This window comes from Callithrix jacchus, chromosome 21 (genome assembly GCF_049354715.1).
Source record: "Callithrix jacchus isolate 240 chromosome 21, calJac240_pri, whole genome shotgun sequence".
Lineage (NCBI taxonomy): Eukaryota > Metazoa > Chordata > Mammalia > Primates > Cebidae > Callithrix > Callithrix jacchus.
The window spans coordinates 41,925,125-41,940,630 of record NC_133522.1 but is presented as its reverse complement, the minus strand read 5'-3'; positions in this window follow the sequence as shown (position 1 = coordinate 41,940,630).

Genomic DNA, 15,506 nt, shown 5'->3' with positions numbered 1-15,506 from the left:
TTCGATGCCCTTGCTAAGATGAAAAAATGCAAGAATGTTTTTCATATGATGGAGAGGACAAGGGTAGGTAAAAATCTGGGGAAAAGCCAAAATACATAAGTCAAATACCAAAAAAAAAAAAAAAAAGGGAAGAAAAGAAGCTTAGGAAAATATATGTGAGAAATGAAGTTCACATTCTTGAACTGTTTCTTCTTCTATTTTTAAATAAAAAAATAAATTGAAACATCTCCAAAGATTACAGCCTTAAGAAACTTGGCCCAGGTGTATTTAATTTTCCAGAACAATCTACTGATGATTATCATCTGGGAGCATGAATTCTTAACCCTTAGGCTGACACCTACTGTTTGTTAACCACCCTGAAAGCTTTAGGAATTCTGCCAAGGCAAGAAAATGTCAGAGAGGTAAAAATGAAAGTTTAGCAAATTTAGAAGAAAAGGGCTCTGTGTTGGCTTGGAGGTAGCTCAGGTAGAGGAGCTGGAGTAACTCAGGTGGGATAAGAGAAGGTTGGATGTGCGACACCACCACCTGTAATTCATGGGATTTACTTTTCAAACATTTTCTCAGTCTTATGAGCTGGGGCAAGAGAAAGCAGTCACTTACCCATTTTTCAATTTTCTATAACGCTGGAGTTTGGAATGCTGTTCTTCTGCTTGAAATGTAATGTTAGATTATTGTAGACATTGAAGTTGAAATTTTAAAGGTAAACAAAGAAACAAACTTTCCCTTTTTGTGCTAGAAAGAACCGAATGATAGCTGTTTGGGAAGGGGCCCGTTTTTCTGCAGGATGATTTTCTCCTCTTCTTACTAGAGTTTCAGTTCCTCCAAGATGCCCCATGAAACCTTCGAAACGTAGGCACACATAAGAGAAATGCTCATTTTCAGATATTTCTTTTTCTTTTTAAATGAACAAATAATTACTGAAACCAAACAAATGCATGAGTGCAAGTGGTTGCAGCAATTGGGCAAACATCCTCCTGCAGTCTCAGCCTGGAGGCGGACCTGGTTCTGCTCTCTGCTGAGGAATTCTTTGTTGCTGGGTGGGATAGATCTCTACTCATCTTCCTTTTGGAACACAATGTGGCTTTTGTAACCTAAGAAACCTTTGCCTAGTCTCACTCCCTTGGATACCTTGAAAGAGGACAGAGGACTATTTCTCCTCATTAAACATTTTCGGTGGGTTTTAAGATGGGGATGGAGCTATATGATTCGTAAGGGATATAAAATGCATGAATTTTTTGTTTAAATCTCCTTTCTCATTCTCTTTCTTTTTTTTTTTTTTTGAGATGAAGTCTCTCTCTGTTCAAGCTGGAGTGCAGTGGTGCAATCTCAGCTCGCTGCAGCCTCCACCTCCTGGTTCAAGGGTTTCTCCTGCCACAGCCTCCTGAGTAGCTGGGACTACAAGTGTGCACCACCATGTCTGGCTAAGTTTTTGTATTTTTAGTAGAGACAGGGTTTCACCATGTTGGCCAGGCTGGTCTTGAACTCCTGACCTCAAGCAATCTGCCTGCCTCGGCCTCACAGAGTGCTGGGATTACAGACCTGAGCTACTGCACCCGGCCTCCTTGCTCATTTTCTAAAACTATAGACAACTACAATTTCTACCTCATATTCTCTGGCATGTTTACATTTTGTCCTGATAGTTTAGAATGTTTTGCAACGTTTTCCTCCTTTCTTCCAGGCACTTCCACCTCTACTGTTGATCCTCCATTGGAAAGCTGAGATTCCAAGGGTTGACATGAGGGGAAGATACCCAAGTGTTTGCACCCTTTCTTCCTACAAATTTGCTGTAATATTTTTCTGGGAAACAGTATCCCCTCTACCCTTTCTTTGCCATGCTGTGAAATTTTGTCCTATGGATCCTTTTAAAAAAATAGATGGGAACTGGTCATGTTGCCCAGGTTGGAGTATAGTCCTACTCATGGGCGTGATCATAGCACACCACAGCCTGGGTCTCCTAGGCTCAAGCCATCTCCTGCCTCAGTTTCCTGAGCAGTGACTATAGCTGCATGCCACTGTACTTGGACTTATAGAAGAACTCTTTTTAAGGTTACACTCAAATTTCCCCCATCCTTCTATTAGATGTGTCAGAAACCTCTTTATATTCATTCACTCATTCATTCATTCAACATCTGTTTTCACCAAGTGCCTGCTTTTTACCAGGCACTGGGCTTGGCAGTGAGGCTATAATGGTGGGCAAACCAGACATAGTCCCTGCTCTCCCTGACCTTACGGTCTAGGGGACGCACAGTGACACATGGGCACAACAGTGAGGGAATCAAGGCAGACTGAAAGGAGAGCAATAAAAGAAAGAGATACAGTTCCATGAGCACATGGGACCATATTGAACCAGTAACCTGACCAAGGTAGTTTTTTTGGGAAGTGATTTTTGCATGAAGATTTGAAGGGAAAGTAGGATTTGTTCAGGTGGAAAAGGGAGTTAGAGGAAAGAAATCCTCCGAGAGGGGAAGAATATGAATGGGTAAAGGCCCTTCGGCATGAGCAGGTGCATAATTGAAGTTCTCTGGCTGGAGCTCAGGGTAGGGAAGTATGTGAGGTCAGAGATGTGATGAGTGTTCTAGGCCATGCTCAGGATCTTCTCCTTTACTCAAGGACAATGGGAAGTCCAGATGGGTTTTAAGGTAGAACTGTGAGTTCTGAGATTATTCTGGTCACTGTGAGGAAGAAATTAGGACAGGGCCAAGGCAGATGCTGGGGGACTAATGCATGGTGCCAAAGATGGCCCCCCAAGTTTCTGCCCAGCGAGACCAGATCTGGGAAGATGCACTGAGAGCGATTCAAAGGAACTGGGGAGGAAAGGCCAAGATTTGAGAAGAAGATGATAAAGTCAGACTCGGACATGTGGAACTTGAGATACCCAGGTGGAATTGATGGTTTGGGAATAGGCAAGATCTGTGCTGGAGATAGAGATTTTAAAGTCATCAGTGAACATGCAGTTGGACATTCAAAATTCTACCAGGCCCAGTTTGATATTGTATTCAAGGGGAGAGTTGTCCTAAATCTACAAGATAAAAACATTATTTCACATGTCTAAGTTCTCTGCTGATGAGAAAGCAATTGTAAGCCTCTACCTTCTTCCCTCCTGTCTTTACTCATAAAAGTAACAAACAACTTTTATCCTTAAATCAGTACTTCTTGGGAAGACTTTCTGTGTCTTGGAGAAATTCCTGCTACAAATGACCCCACTATGCCCAGAAAGGACATAGTGGTGGTGGATGTGGTGATGTATGGTTGTAAGATGGCACGTCTCTGGCACCCAGATATCCTTACACAAGAATGGAAGGGCCTCGGCTCACCCTCCTGTGGTAAAGAATGCCCTGCCGTCAGCTGTAGAGGATTCCAAACCATTCAAAAACCGACCTGCAAATGGCTCAAAAGTGGAAACGCATTGCTTTTTCAACACTTTCAAGGGTCTCCAAACGGTTTAATATTTTAGAAAGATTTAGTTGTATAACATAACAAATTATACTCTAAAACTTGGGTCATTGCTGCGTGGCATATTATTCCATCACTACCATTACTGACCATTATGCTAGACATTAATTCACTTGAACCTATTTGGTAGGTAATTCCTCCCATTGAGAATATGAATGCTTTCAGAGGATATGGAAGTAGTAAGAGGCGGGATGAGAATTTAAAAGGTGCTCCTGACTCCACAGTCAGTCATCCTGAGCAGAGATGAGCCTTATGTTTGGGGACTTGATGCATGTCCCATTATTGTCTTTTGCCCATAAATAGTTCACTGTCTTTCTATAATGAGTCCCTTTGAATGAGCTTTTATCTGGTTTCTGCTTTATTTAAACAGTCATGGTGTAGACTAGCCATGATCTAGGGTTTTGGAGGTGATATTTCAGCCTCCTGCCACTCCCTCCTTTCCCAAACTGTGTGTGAAAAGTACCTGAAGATGGAAGGTACCGTAGAAATACTATGTTCTTCATCTGGAACCATGAGAGAAAGTGCTGGTTAGAGACAAGTGAGCTTGTCTTCTCTGAAACACTCACATTTTGTCTCTTAGCTGACATATGTGGAATCAGAACTCTTCCATTATGAGAAAGAGAAAGAGAAATCCCATATCTCTGAAAAATAGACTTTGAGAGTTGATTGGTTAGTGAGGTTAGCTGTTGCGTGGATCCTGATGTCAGGGGTTGGAGAGAGTGGGGAGAGTGAAAAGAGAGAGAGAGAGAAACTCCTTGGTTATTTCTTTCAGTTAGAAAATAAGGACACATGATGTGTGGAATCTGATATTTACCATACATGGCGATTTTTGGCAAAAGGGCTCTCAGAAGAATGCCTTCTTGTTTTCGCCATTGTCCACACCCACCATTGATAATCAGCGCCACTTCGGTGATTCTGGAAGCTAGTTTGGACCAGCTATGCTGCTTCATATTTGTAGGAGTGGGTAGAAGAATAGTTTCTCCAGTGAAAACTATTAGAGGAATTTATAGGCTGTCAGGGTGTAATTAGCCATGAAAGATATTGGCAAGGGCATGAAACTGACATTCCTCTCTCATCTCTTAACCCGGCCTCCTTCCGTAACTGGTAGATCCTCTCTGCATCCTGGCATTCTTGTGTTGTTCTCCGCTTTGAATCTCTGCCCTGGCTTAGGTTCTCTGAGGTCTACTGTGTTTTTTCTTCCTGTCTTTCTGTGGACTCTGTTAATCGATCCCCCTCCAGCTTGCCACTCTTTGTCTCTCTGACCTTTTTGCCATTTTGCATCCATTCAAGCATGGATGTGTGTGATTGCAGGCCTAGAAATATATTTTGTTAATTTGATGCTATAGAAGATCAAGTTTGGCCTACTTACAGGATATCAGCATTAATTAAGCAAACAGGCATACTTATCCATAAACATTTGAAATATAAATATTTAAAGGCTACTTTGACATTTGAGGTTCAATTGTCATGAGTTTGCCTAGGTACTTGTTTTGAATAAAACTAAGATCCCATAGAAGGTTATAGCTACTGCTTTTCTTTTGGAGGAATGGTTCTCACAGACAGTGAGAACCGAGCAGTAGGGCAGGGATGATGGCTCATAGATATTTCCACCCACTCTATACATGATAGACACTGAAGCAAATGCTCTAGAAATAACAACAGTTTTTTGGTTCCTGAAAAGTTAAATATAGAATTACGATATGGCCCAGTAAGTTTATTCCTATGTACTTAAAATAATTGACAACAGTTACTAAAACAAATGGATGAAATGAATGTTCATGGCAGCATTATTCACAATCCTCAAAAGGTAGAAGTAACCCAAATATCCATTAATGGATGAATGGGTAAAAAAATTGTGGTATGTACATAGAATGGAATATTATTCAGCCATGAAAAAGGCATGAAGTACTGACACTTCCTAGAATGCATTAAAAACTTTATGCTATGTGACACAGAAGGCCACTGTGTTAATCTGCTCAGGCTGCCACGATGAAATATCACAGACTGGGCAGCTTGAAGAAGAGAAATTGACTTCTCCCAGTTCTAGGGGTTAGAAGTTTAAGATCAAGGTGTTGGCAGGTTGGTTTTCTCCCAAGTCTTCTTTCCTTGGTGTGCAGATGTCTGCTTTCCTGTTGTAATCTCACATCCCTGGCGTGTGTTCCTCTTCTGATAAGGACACCACTTCTATTGGTTGAGGGCCTCACCCTTATGATCTCATGTAGCTTTAATTACCTCTTAAAAAGCCCCCTCTGCCAATATGGTCATATTGGGAGTTGAGAGCTTCAACATGTGAATTTCGAAGTCACATGATAGTCACATTTTGTATGATTGAATTTATATCATATATCTGGAGTAGGTAAGCCCATAGAGACAGAAGGCAGATTGGTCATTGCCAGGAAAGTTGTAGCAATGGAGAGTGACTGATTAGTGAGTCCAGAGTTTCTTTTGGGATGATGACAATGCTTTGTAACTAGACATAGGTGGTGGTTGGTTGTACAACATTGGGAACATAGTATGTGTCATCGAGGCCGGGCGCGGTGGCTCAAGCCTGTAATCCCAGCACTATGGGAGGCCGAGGCGGGTGGATTACGAGGTCAAGAGATCGAGACCATCCTGGTCAACATGGTGAAACCCCGTCTCTACTAAAAATACAAAAAATTAGCTGGGCATGGTGGCGCGTGCCTGTAGTCCCAGCTACTCAGGAGGCTGAGGCAGGAGAATTGCCTGAACCCAGGAGGTGGAGGTTGCAGTGAGCCGAGATTGCGCCATTGCACTCCAGCCTGGGTAACAAGAGCGAGACTCTGTCTCAAAAAAAAAAAAAAAAAAAAAAAAAAAAGTAAATGTCATCGAATTTTTAATTTTAAAATGGTTGATTTTTGGTAGTGTGACTTTCACTTGTAATATAGTTTTTACAATGCTGCTTTGACCCAGTTTCGAGGAGTTGGCTAGAAGCCATCAGTTCCCCTTTTTTGAGCAGCTGATGACGTCAGTATTCCCAGCTACCTCTTGTATTAGTGATATGGTTTGGCTGTGTCCCCACCCAAATCTCATCTTGAATCGCAGCTCCCATAATTCCCATGTGCTGTGAGAGGGACCTGGTGGGAAATGATTAAATCATGGGGGCAGTTTCCCTCATATTGCTCTTGGGGTAGTGAATCAGTCTCATTAGATCTGATGGTTTCATAAGGGGAAACTCCTTTCACTTGGTTCTCATTCTCTCTTTCCGCGACCTTGTAAGATGTGTCTTTCACCTTCTGCCATGATTGTGAGGCCTCCCAGCCACGTGGAACTCTGAGTCCATTAAACCTCTTTTTCTTTATAAATTACCCAGTCTCAGGTTTGTCTTTATCAGCAGCATGAAAATGGACTAATACAGTTAGGCTCTCACACTTGGAGCCATTATCCACTTGCTGTAATCACCCCAGGGGCAGGTACCAGGTGACTCAGGACAGCCCCTATGGCCTGGAGTCCATTGCCATGATTCAGACTAGCCAATGCTAAGCCTGCTTACCCAGCCTCCGCCCACCTCCCTGTTCCTTCTCAATGAAGGTGCTTTCCCTGTTCCTACTCTCTCCTTCTGCCTCCTGATACACCCTGGTGGCAGACACTTCCCTAGTGGCCCAGCGTTACCCACTGCATACTCCCCACAGGGGTGTGAGTAGCAAATCTGTAAAACTCTTTCCAGTTTATCACTCCTGTTCTGTATCTGACCTCACCAGGCTTTACCCAAAATAATACAGTTAAAACATGCCTCCATAGACACACACACACACACACACACACACACACACACACACACACACACACACAGAGCAAACATTTCCTGAGCATTTGCTGTGTGCCTAGCAATGTACTAAGGGTTTCCCAGGATTCTGTGAAGTCCTCATAACTCCTTGGTGAGGCAGGGGAAGCTTATCCTCCCATTTTATAGACGAGGAGCCTGACTAAGGCTGAGAGAAGTTAAGCAACACATCTCCCTCTGACAAGCATCTGAAAACTTGGATTCTCAGAGTTACATATGATTTTTTGTGGGAGGTAGAGTTGCTTCTGTTTTTGTTTTCAGTTGGTTCAATTTTGAAAGAATGCTGCTCTACTCTGAATTTGGACGCTGGGTGATAATTGAGTTAGAGGCTTTGGTTCTGTTTTTTTTTTTTTTTAAATTTTTTTGAGATGGAGTTTTGCTCTTGTTGTCCAGGCTGGAGTGCAATGGAGCGATCTCATCTCACTGCAACCTCTATATCCTAGGTTCAAAAGATTCTCCTGCCTTGGCCTCCTGAGTAGCTGGGATTACAGGTGACTACCACCATGCCTGGCTAATTTTTGTATTATAGTATAGACGGGGGTTTCATCATGTTGGCCAGGCTAGTCTCGAACTCCTGACCTCAGGTGATCTGCCCACCTCAGCCTCTCAAAGTGCTGTGATTACATGCCTGAGCTGCCACGCCCAGCCTTTTTTTTTTTTTTTTTTTCTTAAGGAATGTTTGCAAAGAAATTATTCTGGGTGGATTCAGAGATGTGCTTTCAAATACTCTGGGGATCATCAAATTTAAAGGGGCAGCAAGACTTTTTTGTTTTTTTTTTCCTGGATGGGTCTTGCTGTGTCACCCAGGCCAGAGAGTAATGGCATGATCACAGCTTGCTGAAGGTTCAATCTCCTGGGCTCAGTCGATCCTCCCACCTCAGCCTCCCGAGTAGTTGAGACCACAGGTACATACCACCACACCCGGCTAATTTTGATATTTTTTACAGAAACAGGGTCTCCTGATGTTGCCAGGGCTGGTCTTAAGTTTTGCCTTCAAGGGATACTCCTTTGAAGGCCTCCCAAAGTGCTGAGATTACAGGTGGGAGTCCCTCTGCCCAGCCTGGGCAGCAAGACTTCTTAGTTAGGATCTTATGATTGGAGGTTCCCTGGAGGGCAGGCAGGATGGTGTTAGGTTGAGCACGGGGATCATTTAAGATGGCATCTAGTTCTGATTCATATTTGAGTGGTTGATCAACAAGTTACCTTCTAAATGAAAATTTTAGCACATAATCTCATTGACTCTGTGACTAGGGACTTCAGTGTCTTCAAATATGCAGGCTCTAAAATATCTGGGTTGACCAGATTTTGCATGATCTGTTTTTTTCTTTGCAGTTTATTGCACATGATTTTAGGAAGGCTTTACTGTCAGGACCTGCCTATGATACTGGGATACATTTTTCTTTCTCCATTCATTTGCTCGCTCACTCATTCACTCGCTTGCTTGCTTGGGCATGTGATAGCTCACTCACTCCTAGATTGATTGAGTCATTTAATTTATATGAATAATACATGAAACGTTGCTTGTAAAAATGCAAACAGAACAAAAATATATTGAGCACAACGTGAACCTGCTCCTGTACTGATCTCCTGGTTCCCCCCCAACATCTTACTCCCGGCTGACCCCTCAGTGCCACCCACCATTCGGAGTTGGTGGTTTGGCAGGAAAGTTTCAAGACTTCTAGATGTTTCTTTTCATACATGTCTATCATAAGGGTTTTGCCATCTCGTATCCCTAATTGTAATGGATTCCCTCTTCTGAAAATCTTTTAAAAAATAACCATTTTTTTTTTTTACTTTTTTATGTACTTTAGGTTCTGGGGTACATGTGCAAATCATGCAGGATTGTTGCATAGGTACATACATGGCAATATGGTTTGCTGCCTCCATCCCCCCGTCACCTACATCTGGCATTTCTCCTCTATTTTTAAGCCGTTTTATTGTACTAGAATTTACTCTAGAAATGTCCTTGCTTTTGCCCAAAGTAATCACTATCCTGGTCATTAAGTTAATAAATCCTTTTCATCTTTTTGGATTAATTAAAAACATGTAGCTCTAAATGTTGTAGTTTTTCCCACTAAAAAAACCTACATGTGTGTGTATAAAATTTTAATATGTAATTTTATATATACCTTGCTGTATATCTGTTCTCCCTTACAAGCTTTCCTCCATTTATTTTTCTTACAGTTTATGTATTGAAGAACCTGGGCCATCTGAATGTTTCTCAATCTGAATTTTGCTGATTGGGCACTCATGGTGCAGGCTAACATGCTCCTCTGTTTTCTGTCCTCCTAGAAGTTGGTAGCTGGATCCAGAAGCTTCAGCTGCCTCAGGTTCAGTCCCCTGGGCTGGTGGATTGTAGGTGGGCTGTGTTCTTTCACATGCCTGATGGCCCCTTATCTTTGATATCGGCAGATGTGATGTACATTGCCTAGATCCATTCATTCACTGTAGAGTGCAGAATGGTGATGTTCTATTCTGCAACTCTGCTTTCATTTATTAGCTGTAATGATTTGGTCAGAAAATTCTTCCTCTCATTTACTAGTCCATAGAGGAATGTAAAATAAGTGTTTTACATTTTCATTATTTTTACTAAGTTTCCAAGATAATGTTGATTTTCAAAAGCGTATCAAGTAGGTTTGAAAAAATATCTTTGTGAACTCATGGATTTAAATTTATTTGATCAGTTTTAATCCATTGCAATTCTCCTCTTTATGAGAGTTCAGATTGCCCCATCTTTGACCAGAGGGTGGTGTTCAGGTTGAGCCACTTTGACCAGTGGCTGTTGGGCCTTTTTTTTTTTTTTTTTTTTTTTTTTGAGACAGGGGGTCTTGTTCTCTCACCCTGGCTAGAGTGCAATGGCATGATTTTGGCTCACTGTAGCTTTGATCTCCTGGGCTCAAGCAGTCCTCCTGCCTCAGCCTCCTAAGTAGGTAGGACTCCAGATGTGCACACCATGGCTAATTTTTTATTTTTATTTTTTGTAGATCCAGGGTCTCCCTGTGTTGCCTGGGCTCATCCCAAACTTCTGAGCTCAAGCGATCCTCCTGCCTCAGCCTCCCAATGTGCCGGGATTACAGGCATGAGCCTAATGAATACGGGATATTAATTATGAATCCAGAAAGATATATATGTCTTATTTGGGGAGAAGAAAGGATTCATTGACAATGAAGAGATACAAAGATTCTGTCTTAATTTATCTCGGGTAGATGTCAACTTCTGTCATATTTTCTTGATCATTAACTGAGACCTCATCCCTCTTCTTCCCCTACTTTTTCCCTTAAAAGCCAAATAAAAATAAACAGAACCACTATTATTTTGCATTGAGTATCCCAAGTAGATTTAGAATGTTGGTTTCAAAGTAAACAAACAAGAGACAGATGCAATGGAATTTCAAAACCACGATGGACTTTGGGGTGCAATAATTTTCTTAGGCAAGTTTATAAAAACAGTTTTTTTTCCTCCCTGTAATCTGTCCTTAGGGACTAATGTTCTAAAAAGAGAGAACAATTTTCCAGTTAAATTAACTGTGTGAAGACTTTATGGATTTTAAAGACATACCATTTTGTGTGTCTATGTGTGTAAGGCTCCTCTAGTCAGGCTGCTGTGTAGCTGGGGGGACCTCCATGGTGAGTTATGTTCTTGTCCTGATGTCATGGTAACAAGCGGATATAAATACTTCCATGCATGGAATTTCTGGATCCTTTGTCTAAAATTTTTCCATGTTTTCTAATGGATTGCAAGTTCTTTAAAAGTGGAAACACCCCTTAAGATATGAAGCAAATCTTCATCATTTGAAAGGCAGTATATAACTCACAAATGGGTTGTCTTCAAAGGTTGTTTATAAGGCAGGAGCTTGGAACTGCATTTATCTATGGACATGTGATAGGTTCTCAGGGCAGCTGATTAACACCTACCAAGCCCACCATATTAATTTTGGTAGCACTGAAGCAATACTACAGACCCTAGCACCAGGTGTGACTGTGTCCTGGAGCAGTGGTTCTCAACCTGGCCATTGAAGGGAATTTCTTAAAAGTCCTGCTGGCCTGGGTACCTCACGCCACTCCTGCACTAACCCACTCAGAATGTGGCTTTTTGCACCTGACTCTTGTGCTCAAGGTCATGAACGCTCCTTACTGTCAAACAGATGCTCACTCTTCGGGTACTATTCAAGGGCATCAGCCACATGCTTCATTGTCCCTGTCCCACTGTGTGCCATTTCCCCACATGAGCACATGCCATCTTAAGCCCTACCTGAACATGCCCTACCCTCCTCAGTTTCCCACCTTTGCTGGCTGCCCTTGGCACCAAGAATTTAATTCCCATTTGTGGCTGCCTAAGACATAACCTCTTCTTTGCTGTCTCATTTCACATGCCACCCTTCTTTTCTGATTTTTCCCAATTAGAGCTCACTTTTTCCTTCTTGGTATCCCCATCCCACTCTTATGCTACCTGTCTTTTGGCACATAATACTGCCTTTACAGGGTAAAGTTACATTTACATTTTCCTTGTATTTACTAAGTTTTGAAGATAATGCTGTTGATTTTCAAAAGCTTATCAAGTAGGTTTGAAAAAATACCTTTGTGAACTCATGGATTTAAACTTATTTGATCAGTTTTAATCCATTGCAATTCTCCTCTTTATGAGAGTTCAGATTGCCCGACCTTTGACCAGAGGGCGGTGTTCAGGTTGAGCCACTTTGACCAGTGGCTACTGGGCATTTTTTGTTTTTGAGACATGGGGTCTTGTTTTCTCACCCTGGCTGGAGTGACCTGGCTTACGGTATGTAATACTGCCTTTACAGGGTAATGTCTGATGGGCTGCCTTCCAGCCCTGTGCATCCCTAAAGGACAAGGGTTCTTGTCTTACTCACCCATGAGGATCCAGCAGTGCCAGTGCCTAGCAATGTGCTTGGGATATGGTGGCTGCACAACAAATTGTGGAGCTGTTTAACTGCCTCTCTATTCCACAACCACTCGCATACATGCTGAGAGGGGGAGGGCAGCGTGTGTGGGTGCTGGTGGGAAGCCAGAGAGGGAAGCTGTCTGTGTTGCATTCAAACATGAATGTCCACAGACAGCCCTAAGTGCCGTCTACCTTTGGCTTTGAGTCAGATATAATAAAACAAAATCAGCCATTACGAGCAGTGCTTTTTAACTTTTGTTGTAAGGCTCACAAAAGATGTTTGCTGTCCCTGATTGGTGTCAGACGCAATAAATATAATTAATCTCTGGAAACACATAGATGAAATTACTTAAATTGTCACTTTCATTTGTTTCCAGCCCCTGAATCTCCTGGGCATGGAGCAGACCACTTGGCCTTTGCCTTCGGAGGCACCTGGAGCCCATCTCCTGGGTTGGGCTTTAGGGACAGTGTCACTTTCTGGGTATTTTAAACTTGAAAGTGGAAAACCTTGGGCTCTCCACATTCATCTCCTGGGGACTTACTGAAAGAAAGCTTATTTGCCCAGGACAGGTGACCTTTCCTTTCCTCTCTGACTACGTTTTCACATCTAATAAAGTCAACAGGGGACTTGGCACCTGTTTTTCTCAGGACAAACTCAATGGGGACAGAATCCTAGAAGTGAAGGGCACTGAGTTCTTTTCTCCATCTTCTATCACCAAAGAAGTGCTCTCCATAGAACACTATGGATCTGGAGCTACTATCAGGTCAAAATCATCCACTTTAGGAGTTAGAGGTATCCGTAGAATTCATTCAGGCCAATATCTCCATTTGAGTAAGAAACCAAGGCTTGGTGAGCTGACATTTCTCGCTGGAAGCACGTCGTGTCTGGGTGTCAGAGGCTGACTGAGAACCAGCTTTCCACCTCCAGTGGGACTCTATTATTTCATAGATTCCATGATGAAAAGGTTTGGTCAAGAAAAGCATGCCTTTATTCCATTCATTTAACCAATATCTATGGAAGCCTCACTCTGTGGCGGGTACTTTCTAGGTGTTTAGGGTACAGTGATAAACAAAACAGATATAATACCTGCCCTGGTAAATCTCCCAGTTTGCTGGAGCAGCTGGATATTGAATTCTTCAATGAATTTTGATGTGTATCATGATGGGAAAGGGTAGTGTGTCTGGAACCTATAACTTAAGGGTTTCAGGATTGGGCTGGGGGAGCCTGAGAATGTTCCAAGAAGGGATGGTGCATGTAAAGGCCTGGGGTTCAGCTACAGCTTCCTCTCTGGCTACGCTCAGGTCCACATTGCTCTAGGTACCTTCATGGCCATACTCTGCTTCTCTCCCCAGCCTCCCCTCTCCTACCTGCTAGCTAACATGTACCTTCTGCATTCTTTTTTTGATGATTTGTTCAGGGTTTTCTTTGTTTTCATGCCTTTGCACACGCTGACCCTCTACTGGAAATGGAAATTGCTTTCAATCCCATTTGTGCTTTAGGATTCAGCTTTCAATTCGACTCTCCTGGATTGTGTGGCTAATTCTTCTCTGTGAAATCATAGCACCTTGCAGGCACCTCTATCGGACTTTATTGTCTTGAATATAATTATCTGCTTGCTTATCTAATTTCTTCTTTATGAGCTCTTATTTATCTCAGCTCTTAAGTGGGCGTCAAAGGTATGTCTTCTTTATCTCAGTATGCCTAGCCACTGCCTTGAACTTAATAGTTATTTCCAATGAATGCTTGTTGTATCAGTAGATGGAGAAAATATAAGTCTCCTGACACCAGTCAGGTCATCTTTCTCCTCCTCCTTTTCCTTTCCCTTTTCTGTCTTTTCTTCCACCTATCCTTCCCCCTTCCCTTTCTCCCTCCTTCTATCCTTTTTTCCTCCCTTCTTTCCTCCCTCTCTTCCTTCCTTCTTTCTATTCATCTAACATGTTTTTGAGAATCTACCACGGGCTTGGCCTTGAGCAACTCACGCCCCAGTGGAAGAGCTGGTTGGGTAGTTAGGGAAGTAACAGTTTAGCACAGTATTTAACGTGAAAGGAGTTTAAACAAAGACCAGCACACCAAGGGTGGATCAAGTAAGTGTAGAGTCATCCAGGATGGCCTCCGCACCTGAGAGATGTTCACCAGGTGAGGAAAGGGAGCAGGAAGTGTGCTGCTCTGGAGGCATCAGAACACGCAGAGAAAGGCCCTGAGTTGTGAAAAGTGGAATTGGACTGTTCATGGAGTGGAGGGTGTGGAAGGGTGTGGGGAGAGAGGGAAGGAAAGGGTGGGTAGGAGGCTGGATGGAAAATGCTTTTGCTGACCTCTCTAAACAATTTGGGGTTATTATGTAGGTACTGGGAATCCTACTGAGGTTTTTAAACAGAGGAATTCTCCTCTGTCTTGTAGGAAGCTGTAGCTGTCTATATTTATGGGTTACATGAGATATACTGATACAGGCATGCAATGTGTAATAATCACATCAGGGTAAATGGGTTATCCATTCCCTCAAGGATTTATCTTTGTGTCACAAATAATCCAATTATGCTCTTTTAGCTATTTAAAAACTGCAATTAAGTCATTTTGACTATATTCACCCTATTGTGTTTGCAAATACTAGGTCTTATTCATTCGTTCTAACTATTTTTTGTACCCATTCACCATCCCCACTTCCCCCCAGTTTCCTTATTGCCCTTCCCGGACTCCGGTAACCATCCTTCTAGTCTCCATCTTCATGAGTTCAAGTGTTTCAATGTTTAGTTCCCACAAATGAGTGAGAACCTGCGATGTTTGCCTTTCTGTGCCTGGCTTATTTCACTTAATGTCCTCCGAAGGAGCTGCCTTTCCTCTAGTGACCACCCCAGGCCTTTATTCTCACTCCACCTCTATCCATGAACAAATCCTGCTAACGTGTATTACCATGTAGCCTCCCTGGGGTTACCATAAGAGGAAGCAACATCTGCCATGTGCCCCCTGCCTCTCTATTCCTCTTCTTTTTCAGCAAAGCCTGTGCTGAGGGCACAGGCCATTGCTAGCACTGGATGGAGATCACCACAGCAAGAGGGAAGCAAATGGTAGGGGGCGCAACCTGTACATCTGGAACCGCCTGTCACCTTTACCTCTGATGAAATGGGACTTTTAAAATGAGAGTCTCCTTTATGCTACTTATTAGGCAGCTCACTTCCCTCAATAATCCTTATTAGCCAGATAATCTGTCGTTTGGCACCAACTTAAATATGTGCTTACTGAAGTTTTCTACTTTGGAGCTGACGAAAGGACTCTTCTTCCCCGGGCTCCTCTCATTGTAACAACAATGCTAAATCCTCACTGACTGATTCGAGGAGGCTGTTGAACTTGAGA